The sequence below is a fragment of the Adiantum capillus-veneris genome, chromosome 26, assembly GCF_014529385.1.
Source record: "Adiantum capillus-veneris isolate H3 chromosome 26, ASM1452938v2, whole genome shotgun sequence".
Lineage (NCBI taxonomy): Eukaryota > Viridiplantae > Streptophyta > Polypodiopsida > Polypodiales > Pteridaceae > Adiantum > Adiantum capillus-veneris.
In genome coordinates, this window is record NC_140956.1 from 6,126,117 (window position 1) to 6,137,417 (window position 11,301).

Here is an 11,301-nt window from a genome sequence, read left to right on the forward strand (position 1 = left end):
AGGACTTTAATAAAGTCTATGCTTAAATGATTACTGCAACCCTTCAATTTTACCTTTTTTACTCAATTCACAGTGTAAACTTCCAGAGGTCATAACTATGTCAGTTTTTATCGGAATTCAATTCTAAAAATTTCTCGCCCGGGGTTTGCTGTGCTTAAGATTCCAAAAATACCAATATTTGCCATGGTCGGACAATTCTACATTGCTTTTTCAATAATCATATCAGTTTGATTAAGCTTTATACAACCTTTAAGGTTTCAGAAACTGGAAACCTTACACAAAGTCAGTTTATTGGAGTGGTTTCGAGAGGTGATTACGCTGGAAGAAGCTGGTGCAAGGTTGAAGGCGGTACGCCAAGATGTAAGTAAGGATTCCTCTATTTTCATTGAGCAGTTTGAAGCTTGTTGGAAGTAGTTAGAGATTGCTACTGGGGTCAAAAGCAATCAATACTTGAAGTTGTCAAAGTTGTTAGAGTGCTTGCATCCAACGATTAGAGAAAAGGTGGAAGACGGTGCGGATACATATGAAGACATGGTCTATCTGGAAAAGATAAAGAGCAGAAAGGTAAAGCAGAAGCTGGAGCTAGGCATGCTAAAGCCAGCAGATTATAGGCCTATTGCGGAGGTAGCAAAGTGCCCTTTGGTCCGACCAAAGGTGATTCAATTGTTCAAAGTGCAAAGCCTGTTGAGGTAAGGCCTACTATTGGTTATGTTCCTTGGAGGTTTCCAGTTTGTGATGTGCATGTGCCGAGGGTGCACGAGCTTATTAACGAAGCAAAGATCGATATTGGAGTAAACCAAAAGGAAAAAGCGGTAGCAAATGTGGAGGTTCCGATGTGCATTGAAGAGATAAAGCCTGTTCTTGTGGAAAGTTTGCATGAAAAGAAAGCAGAATGCAATCGAGTTGTAGATACCAAGGGTTGAGAACCTGATGAAGAAAGAGAGCAAAGTCATGAAGATGGTCAAGCTTTTGTGGAGCAACAAGCAGATATAGATGCAGATACGGAGTCAGTATATGATGACGTTGATGATGAAGATACAAGCTTGTGTAGCTGGGAGACAAGCGAGGAGAAAAGAGCGGATGGGTCCACATCCTATGACAAGGAGATGGAGTCTGATGAACCTGAGCTGGTAAAGGTAAATTTTCCCTCTTATAGTTTTGATGATATGGTAGTAGCCCATGTGCAAGAAGAGCAGGGAACAGAGCAAGCTGACACTGCCATACATAAGTGATAATACCTCCCAAAAATATTTGTTCTCAGCCCTTTTTTGTTGCACTTATCATGAGGTTACTGGGTACACCTTAAACCCAAGGTTTGGCAATGAACCAAAAACTCCACTCATTGGTAGCTAATTTTGAGCTGCACCCTCTCTATTCAACGGGGGGTTTACTATCATAGCACCAGGTTATGGATACACCAGAAATACTTGGTTGTGAGAGAACCTAAAACTCACGGTTGTCGAGTATACCCAAAAACTTGAGGTATCATGAGGCTTGAGGGGGGCATTGTTGGGTATGCAAGCCCAATTGTGGAGATGTCTAGTGTGTCAAGTGTCTAGCCTGTAGGAATACCATCATAAAGCATGCAAGGAAAGGTCTGTTAAAGGTTAAGTCTTTTTGCATGGCTACCTTTGATTTGTATAATGTAAGCTTTTCACAAAAGGAATACAATCAATCATGAACCACATTGTTTAGCATTTTCCAAAACTCTGTCTGGGCATATTTGGTTCAACTGTGAATTCACACGATGCAATGGTCAGTAGATCTCGGAAAAATGGGTCATAAACGTGTGCAGACATTGTAGGCCAGCCCTGCACTCGGTGAACGTGATCAAAATGTACCCACATCTGCTCCAAATTTCCACCAGGTCGCATCCTATTAACCAAATCAACTCCACTCCCTGGTCCCTTAATGGACATTTTGAATACATGAGGTTGTTACCTATCTCTTAGTTGACCTGGATACAAAACACTTTGAATAAATGGATACCCTACATCTAGTCTTGAGATCTAATACTGCTTCCAAGCCTTTAGAACTGATGTTTCTTGACTGCTTTGCCTTTTCTAGACATCTTTCAACTCTTCTTTTGTTAGATAATGGAGTTATTGAGTCTAAGAACTCAGCAAATTCACCATCCCCCAGAGCATTGAGATCATCAACGCTCTCACCAACCAACCTATCCAATATAACATCTTGAGTAGTGGTCCGCTCCAAATGCTTGGCGGTTGTGAAGGGGTCCTTCTTGGCACTCTCTTCCAATATGCAATCTATTTGTAATTCAACTGTTCTACTCCTTCCTTCTGCACATGGATGTCTATGTTCTCCTAGATGAATGGCACATCTAGTAGTTTTGTCTTTATTTCTAGCCAAGCAATAGTAAATAACAGCAGGGCACGTAGCAAGACATTCTGGCATTTGACCACAGTGAAAGCATGTCAAACTGCCATTCTCCTTTTCTAGCAAACCTTTTGTACCACAACGAATCAGACGTCCACGCCATTGGACCTCGTTCTGCATATTGGAGCGCAAATAATACGGACATTCATTGTTGAGACACCTAAGATGTCCACAACATCTACTAAATCTTACAACCCCATTAAAAAAATCACTGCTACATGTCACATACTCTGTCCACACATGACTAGCATGCTTTTGCTCCATTCCAATCATTCCTGAACCTTTCTTTGAAGGAGGCAATTCATATGCAACATAGCCATCGTAATAAATAGGAAGCTCATGCACACTAATGACCTCTTTGACCTGTTGCAGTGCAACATAAATATTTCTTTGTAGGGGCATTTTTTGAATAATAGATATGACACTTGTGTGAATTGGAGAAACCTGTTCACCGTCCAAGTCAACATAGGAATACTATAGGAATACTAGTGCCCGATTAAATAAATGGTCTCGATTTTGAATAAATACCATAGGAATACTAGTGCACGATTAAATAAATGGTCTATAAATACTTCAAAGCTTTTGATTTATAATTTTTTACCAACAAATAATGAGAAAAGGATGGTCAGTTAAATGTGACGTTTCAAAATCAAACGTTTCTGGTAAATGATGAAATGTGACGTTTTCAGGTATGTTTCGGAATCAAAAATATATTTCGTTGTCAGTCACATTAAACAAATATGTATAATAAACTTCATTGTCCGTGTGGGCTCGACGGCCAAATCATCATCGCCACTCGTGACCTCATAAAGATTTTTCAAATTTAATAAACAAAGTATTTTTAAAAATCCTTTTGAAATAGCTATTAACAAACCTAGTATTTTTAAAACAAGGAAAACAAGCTTTGCCTAAAAACTTGACGATTAAAGTGAAGTTCAAGCTGTTCAATCACAGAAGAAACCTGAAAACACAGACAAAGAATTTGCCATGCCTCGCAAACCATCAACTTGTGGAGATTCTTCACAAAGGTACACGAGTCCGCCCTCTCTGCACAGTTCAAATTTTTCTCCGGTCAGAAGGGGGAAGCACATTCATGAGGGCAGGGGCTTTTGCAAAATAATCTTATATTAAGCAATGTGCTCGTGGAAATGTATGCCAAGTGCGGTCATGTTACAAAGGCGCGGCGGGTGCTTGAAGAGCTCCCTTTTTGAAATGTTGTCTCTCGGAGTGTATTGATTGCAAGGTACACTCAAGAAGGTGAAGCTGAGGAAGCACTAAATTGCCTTGAACAGATGCAGCATAAGGGTATCCTTCGAGACATAGTAATTGAAGCAAGTCCAAGGTTTCCATATCAGCTGCAAATATCCATGTCATGGGCTCCTTAGCACCTCATCAAGCAGGCAAGAGTCCTAATGTTTTTGGCAACTCCTCATTACTTTCTTGGTTAGAATTGCTATGTATACCACTCGATTCTCTGCTTAACACTAGAATGGTAACCTAACAGGACATAAAAGTGTCCTTTCAGGGTTTTGGGAAAAAATTCCAAAACCATAGTAGATCCACTCATTTTGAAAAATCCTTTCATGAGCTTTTAGTTCAATAACTATTACATACGGAAAAAATGAGAAACTTGTAATTTTTCTCATCCCTTGGTCACTACAAGCCTCCAAAGTTGATGGACCGGTGCATTTTGCCCAAAACAGCAATTTCTTACAGTTGATTGCATATAAATAAGAGAGGGGATTTTTGTAGGACATGAGATAAAATGCCCCGTTAACTTCAATGGGTTGGTGACCTAAAAATATGGTTGCTTTTACCTCACTAATTTTTTTTTGGGCAAAAAAAATAGGTACAAAAAAGTTGCACTTTTGTCATTCTGCGGACCTATCATCAAAGTTTCTATAGTCATGCTCAATACAGATACTATATAAAACTTGGTTCCCTTTGGGCCTTTGGATTCAAAAGGAGCCATGGAGCATGTCAAAAGGATAATGGATCTCTTACAAAAACTGGAACCTTGGGGGCAATGATAAAGTGCTAAATACAGCAAACATGAAAAAACTGGGTTTAGCATTATGACCTCTAGAAACCCATAGAAACTACTCAATATCTATCCAAGTTTGTAGTCTATGATTAGATATGGTTACTACCTACAAAATACACACAATTGGTCTAAGAAACTAGCAATATTGAGAAAGTTATACTTGCTACTCTAAAATGTATCGTATTCTTCAGCAATAAAAAAGCTCAACCATCATCATATACTATGCTATATAGCATATTAGGTCCCCCAAAACTCAAGGAAGATTAGCTTTATGTTATACATTACACTTACACAATCAAAATTGAATTTGGATATCAAGAAAGCCACCAAAAAAATCATAAAAGTGTTAATTTTAGCCAAAAAACAGGATTATGCAATTCTTATAAAGTGGTCATAACTTTCAATTTTAACACTTAGCTCTCCCTACAAGCATCAAAACATGTTGAGAACTATGAAGGCCTAACCTCTAGCCATCTAAACCTCACAAACAAGAAGTTTAGAGTGGTATAGTTGCTAAAAATTGAAAAAAAGCCAAAAACAGCACCCATTTTTTCACACAGTTTAGGTTCAAAAATGTTGTGCAAGAGTAAGGTTAATGGTGAGATCGATACTCCAAAAAAAATGCTAAGTTTTTTTCATCTCATAAGGCAACTTTGTGGATATATAGCACCTACAAATTCATTTTCATACTCTTTAAATAATTCAAGCAAAATGGTCACTTAACAGGACACAGAAGTGTCCAAGGACATAAAAGTGTCCTGCTACCATTCTAGTGTTAACATCCTTTTGAAGGATAGGCGGAGGCTGAGGTTCCTTAGTGGATAAGATGAGCAGGCTTCTGGGTCAAGAGAAGGAGCAGTGTTGAGGACTATGTTGCCTCTAGATATGGGGATGTCTATGCTGATGCAGTGAGTGAATGATCCCAAGCAAGATATCGATGATGAATGTGAGCATGATGTGTCTTTAATGGAAGAGATTGAATGGGCTAGTGCAAGTCTTTGTCTGAGATACAAAGAGCTGAGAGCAAGTGTTGACATGTCCGATTGTAAATATTGGTTAAATTGCTTTTTAGATAACTTAAAAGCATGTATAATGAGGCAACCAAAATTGTGGAAAAACAATTTGCGTTAACGCAGATTGTTTTTCCACAGTTTTGGATGCCTTTTTCAATTCAATAGGTAGTGTACTTAACACATACCATGCCATACTTTTGTCACACATAGTTCTACATGCTTTGATTAAATATGGCAACCAAAACTGTGGAAAAACAGTCCGCGTTAACGCGGACTGTTTTTCCACAGTTTTGGTTGCCTCATTATACAAGCTTTGAATTGACACCGAGAAGGTGGTTAAATTAGGCAATTGGTAGAAAAAATTCAATACTTATATTATTGTTGAGTAAATGTTAATAGTTTTTTCTTTGTCCTTGAAGCTCATCCCTGAGAGGTTCTTCACGCAAAAGAGGGAGACAAACAAAGATGCCGTCTATTGTTGAATGCAGCGATCAAGTTGTTGCTACAGATTTGGAGGACGATAATGATGTTACCCAAAGTGAACAGCTTGATATTGGGTCGGTCCATGAGACTGACAATGCACACGGTGCAGAAGAGGCATGCATCGAAATTGTTCCTTTTGTAGTGTAGGCTGAGGTTGTGGGTGAGATGGATGTCGGAGATGAAAATCGACTCCACATGCAAAGAGGAGAAGATATATTACAAAAAACCAGAATTCTAAGTTGCTTTGAATGTCTGCCCATCCCTCTCTGCAGACTAATTCCATATGCTAGAGTGCGAGGACTAAGGGATGATGTTAGTGGACTCAAAGCTGCGTTTGCAAAAGAAGGATACATGCAAGAAAAGGGAGCATTTATTGTGTCTCTTTGGACATGCAAGCAAGAAGATACCTTTGTGTCTGGTAAGCATAATTCTAGTTTGTTCTTGCTTGATTTCGCTTGATGTATTTATGCTAGCTGGTTAGTCTTATATATGCTTTTCTTAGGATGGTTTGTATGCTCTAAATTTATAGATGCCATTAAAGATTCTTGGGATCCAATTTGGATGGAGGTAAATGAAGATTTTGAAAAATAAATAGCGTCATGAAATGAGCTTCATATCCTGTCAAAAAGGATGTTCTACGTTTGAGAGGGCAACCACAAGACCGTAGCTTGGGGAGCGGCAATTAAAGAAAAGTTCTCTTTGGTAAGAGAGAAGCATTGCAGGGTCCTATGTACTATTATTGATCCCACCAAGGTATTAGAGATTGCATTGTTGGCTGGGCTACAAAGAATGAATTTGTAAGTTTCGTTTTTCATTTTTGAAATCTTGTTGAGTCTTGCCATGCAAGGGAACTTTTGCAGAAAAATGTTTCATGTTTGACTGTTAGCATGAATACACACGCACTTGTGGCTTCCCATTTGCGAGATGAGCTGGTTAATTGCTCAAACATATGTGGTGCGGATCACGAAGAATATCTAAAGTGTTTATTGGAAAAAGATCAAAAAGTAATTGCATTGATTAGGAAGAAATATTCGAAAGGAGCTAAGCCTTGGTATCCTTTGACGAGGCGATATTTGGGAAAATTACTTTATGATGTATGTCTTGTGAATATTTCATTTTAATTATTTTACTTGTTTTATAAGAGGGTTCATTTGCTAAGAGGCATATTATGACAGGTTCAAATCTCTAAAGAAATTCATATGCGTATGGATCAAGCACAACAAAGGTTGCCTACAAACGATCTAGTTAAAGAAGAGGAGAAAATTGTCAATGATCTTGCTCTCAAGTATGGTGATCGAGTAGGGAAGGTAAGTTAAACATGAACACTTTTAAATGTTTATGATTGGTTAACAAGATTTCAAATTTTACATATTTTGTGTCTCTTTTAATTTAGATGTTGAACATTGTGGATCCTCGACTTGGAGAGGATTGGTTGGCCCGTGTGTGGGCTCTTAGATGGGGCACCGATAGTTGGGCCACATTGGAGAAGCTCAACCTAATAGCTCTCCAAGACGCTCCTGTTGAGAGCAAGATCTTGTGGGTTTCTTTGTTGGAATCAGATAAGATCACAAGAGCTGCTCATGGGCTTAAGCGTGGAGATTTGTTCTTTCGCTTGTGAGTTTAGCTATCATTGTGTTAGTTTATGCGCTTGTTGTCTAAAAAAGTTGATAATGATGTACAATGTTGGTATTTTTCTAGTTGGATTCGTAGAGAGGGATTACTACAATGTATTTTTGGGAGGGCTAGCACTCTTCTTTTAGATTTTGTTGATATGCTCGATGGCGTCAGTGTGCCTCCTGAATGTACACTCTCCATGTAATTTGAAGAATTAAAGCTTGAGGCTAGAGCTCACCTCTTTCCTGTTGAGACTAAGTTTGGAGCCAAGACCAAGGATGCAGAGTTGTTGGCATCAAAGAAGGAAGATGTGATTCCAATGGAGGGGTAGGAGGCCTCTCTATCGGTGAGAACGATAACTTTAATTATATCACTAGTTGGTGATTAAAAACTTTGACTTATTGAGAGCCTTTGTTTGTAGGTATTTTTGTCACTTGAAATCTATGGGACATATTGTCACGATCCCTATGATGGACAAACAATGGACAAACATAGCTCTGAGTGATGGTTGTATGTATCCCAAATCAATGCAACATTTGTCGGAGTGGGATTTGGGTCATTGTCCATGGTGGGTGGATATGGTCCAAGGGCATATCCTTGCTAGAGAGAGGGAGCTTCATGATGAAATGAAGAAGCAAAAAATTACAACCACAAAGACAATGGATCCTCCAATGATAAAAGAACATCTAACTACAGGTATGAGTACTTTATGGGTTTCCTTAAGAAGTATTGATGCTTTAGTGGTCAATGTAATTTTGAATTCTTGATTTAAAATTAGTAGGTGGTACTAAGGACAAGGGAAAACAAGCTGCAGATGTGTATACAGATGTGGATGTTAGGGAAGAGTCATTAATCTCACGTGGTTATATTCTTGAACTCTTGATTTCTTGAGGTCGTGTAGTTTACATTGCATATTTTCACACTTGGGAATCAATGCAGGTGTTGGTGGCGCTCTTACAGTGAGAAAGGTTCTCTCTTTTGTGCATGCCTCAAACTTTCCTATTGGGGTCTTTGGATCTTCCAAAGATGTCAGATGTATGGTAGTGGTTGGAGACTATATTGCTATTGCCAGTGACTTTCGTGCAGGGCTGCAAAACCCAGTTTGGAATTTCGTTCATGATCACATGCTCAAAGCTCGAGAAGATGGTGTACAATATACCCGAGTGGGCAAGAAAGTGGCTTGGGCAGTTGATTTCATATTTTTGGATTTTCCATTCGGTGGTTTGCATCATGCATCCACAACGACGCCATCTTGGGATGTCTGCACAGAGGATCATGTCCGTGGTGGAGTTCATCTCTCATTCCCTACTCTGCCTGATTCGGGTTGGGTGTTGATCATGACATCATGTGTTGGTGAGTCTCTAACTTCACTTGTCTAGTTTTTCATGCCTGGTAATAATTGTATCTCATCTTCTCTGTAGGGGATAGCATTTGGTGGGTAGAGCGTTTTTGTAGGGCATCCGACTTGCTTATTCATAGGCGGATTGTGCTCCTTCAACATGACGCATATGGTTTTGTTCGTAGCTATGGGGAACATATCGAGGTAATTTATAAAAACTATGAAATCGTGCTACTCATGAATTTGATAGTTTGTTTATCTCTTTTTTTGTTTCTTTTTGGTTTGCAGTGCGACATATCTATGCTTTTCTTAATTCACAGACGAGGGATGCAACCTCCTTGTTATCTTGCAGAGAGTACTTCACTATTTCGCTCTCTTAGTATGAGTCCTACGGATTCGACGATGAGACATTATTTGCCTGCAACCTCGAGAGCCCTTGCTACTATAGGAGAGCCACTACGTGGAGGCCTTCAGATGAGTCATGCATTGTTAGCATGCTTTGTGGAGATGCTATGCAGACGTGGTGGTATCTGTTTGGAGTTCGGGTGTGGGACAACACTCGTCCTTGCAGCTTGCCTTGTTACTGGGCGTGCATGTGCTTCCATTGATAGTGATGAGGGCTTGATATTGACGTATGTGCAGACATTATTGCTTCCACGTGAGCGGAGTGCTGATGCCACCACATCTGTAGATGTGGAAGATGAGGGTGACAGACCTGGTGGGAACCCGTATGATGACTTGTGAGGCTCCCACCCTCTCATTGACATTTTATTACATTTTGTTATGTTGGACTTTGCTTGTTGTCAAGATTTCGGATATTGTCTAGTGTGGCAATGGTTTTTTATGTTGCGTGTTTCGCTATGTATGTTGTTGGGTCAATAATCTAGTTCTCTTGTTTCATTGAAGTATTTTGCTAGTATATATAGAGGAGACCGCAAGGAGAATGGCCTCGGACAAGTGCTATGACTACAATATCCAAAATGAGCGACAGAGACGTAATTTGTTCATCAATGATGAGTGTGACTCATCATAGTGATATGGGTGAAACCCATGCAATCTCTTGATGGAACATTTTTGTTATCTTTTTTGGTGGGAGATATAATTGTTGAAATACAAAAATAGCAGGGTTTTTTATAATGAATGTTTAAGTACTTGTTTTGTTTCGTAGTAGCTTCACTCTTACTTGACCTTTGTTACCACTAAAACACGCCAAAAAACTCTTGAGAACAACCTCTCACATATCTCTACAAGGAACAACTCTCTCTCTCTCTCTCTCTCAAATATGCCATTAAACGCTCTCTTAGCTACGTCAATGAATAATACATGATATATGTTATTATCACATAGACTCATGGATGTAGGATACATAGAATCCTTGTCAAAATACATCATTTGTGAGGCTATACCACCTTTTGTAGGGCTAGAGACATATGTAGATGCCCAACATATTACAAAATTTTGCTTTTCATATGTTAACCTTCACATTTCATATCTATATTATCAAACTCGCTCGACTATGGTGTTGCTCGAAAATATTCGCTCGATGTATGGTAAGACTCGTTTTGGCTGATTTGGTACTCCAAACCTAGCTTTGAGCATACCAAAGTGATCAGCACCTCAAGAGGAGTCCGTGCTTTGCATTTGAAGCCATTTTGAGCAATTAGACATGCTACATGTAGAATGTCTAATGCATGAAATTGAAGCCTGAAACTGACTGTAGGCATAGCAGGGTGTTGTATAGCCTGAGGCAAGCCTCCTAGTCAATTTTGGTCCAAATTGGAGTTGATTTGACTGTTAGACCAACATCAGACTGCTGGAACAGATTTTTGATCCATTGACCAGCTTATAGGTGTCCAAATCAAAAAGTAAAAACAGCTGTGGACTCAACAGATCAAAGGGAACCCATAGTGCAAAAATCCAGGCAAAACAGAGCAGGAGACATCCTACGTGTAGGATGTCTACAGGGGCTTATTGAATAGAAAATTTGACTGAGGTTATACAGTGATGTTCCATTTGACTTGAGGATTCCAGAACGTCTTTCAGAAGTGAATTTGGACCTTGTTTAAACTTTGGACAGAGCAAAGACGGAATTAAGACTTTTCAGGTAAATTGACCAACATCCGAGGGAAGTACAGTTCCAGATTAGCAGACCTAATCCAGAACATTAGAAGTGTATAAACACAGTAGTGGTTGAGGTTAACTCTCTAGTTATACCAATCATTACTAAAACCACCTCTAGCGGTTAAATGTTTTGATTCAATTGCCGAAATTAAACGCTTGTGTACAGGTATATTCAGTGGCAAAGCAAGAAGTTGTGCGGAAACTGATCCTTTGCCAGGTGAGTGGTTGGATTTGTGCTAAGTTGCATTGCTAAGTTTGATGAATTTAAGATCAGGAAGACACATCTTTAG

The 11,301-nt window shown here is 39.2% G+C and overlaps 1 pseudogene; it reads left to right on the forward strand.

Moving 5' to 3' along the window:
- Positions 1-6,288: 6,288 nt before the first annotated feature.
- LOC147422937 (uncharacterized) lies at positions 6,289-9,634 on the forward strand (annotated as a pseudogene).
- The last annotated feature ends 1,667 nt before the right edge of the window (positions 9,635-11,301 follow it).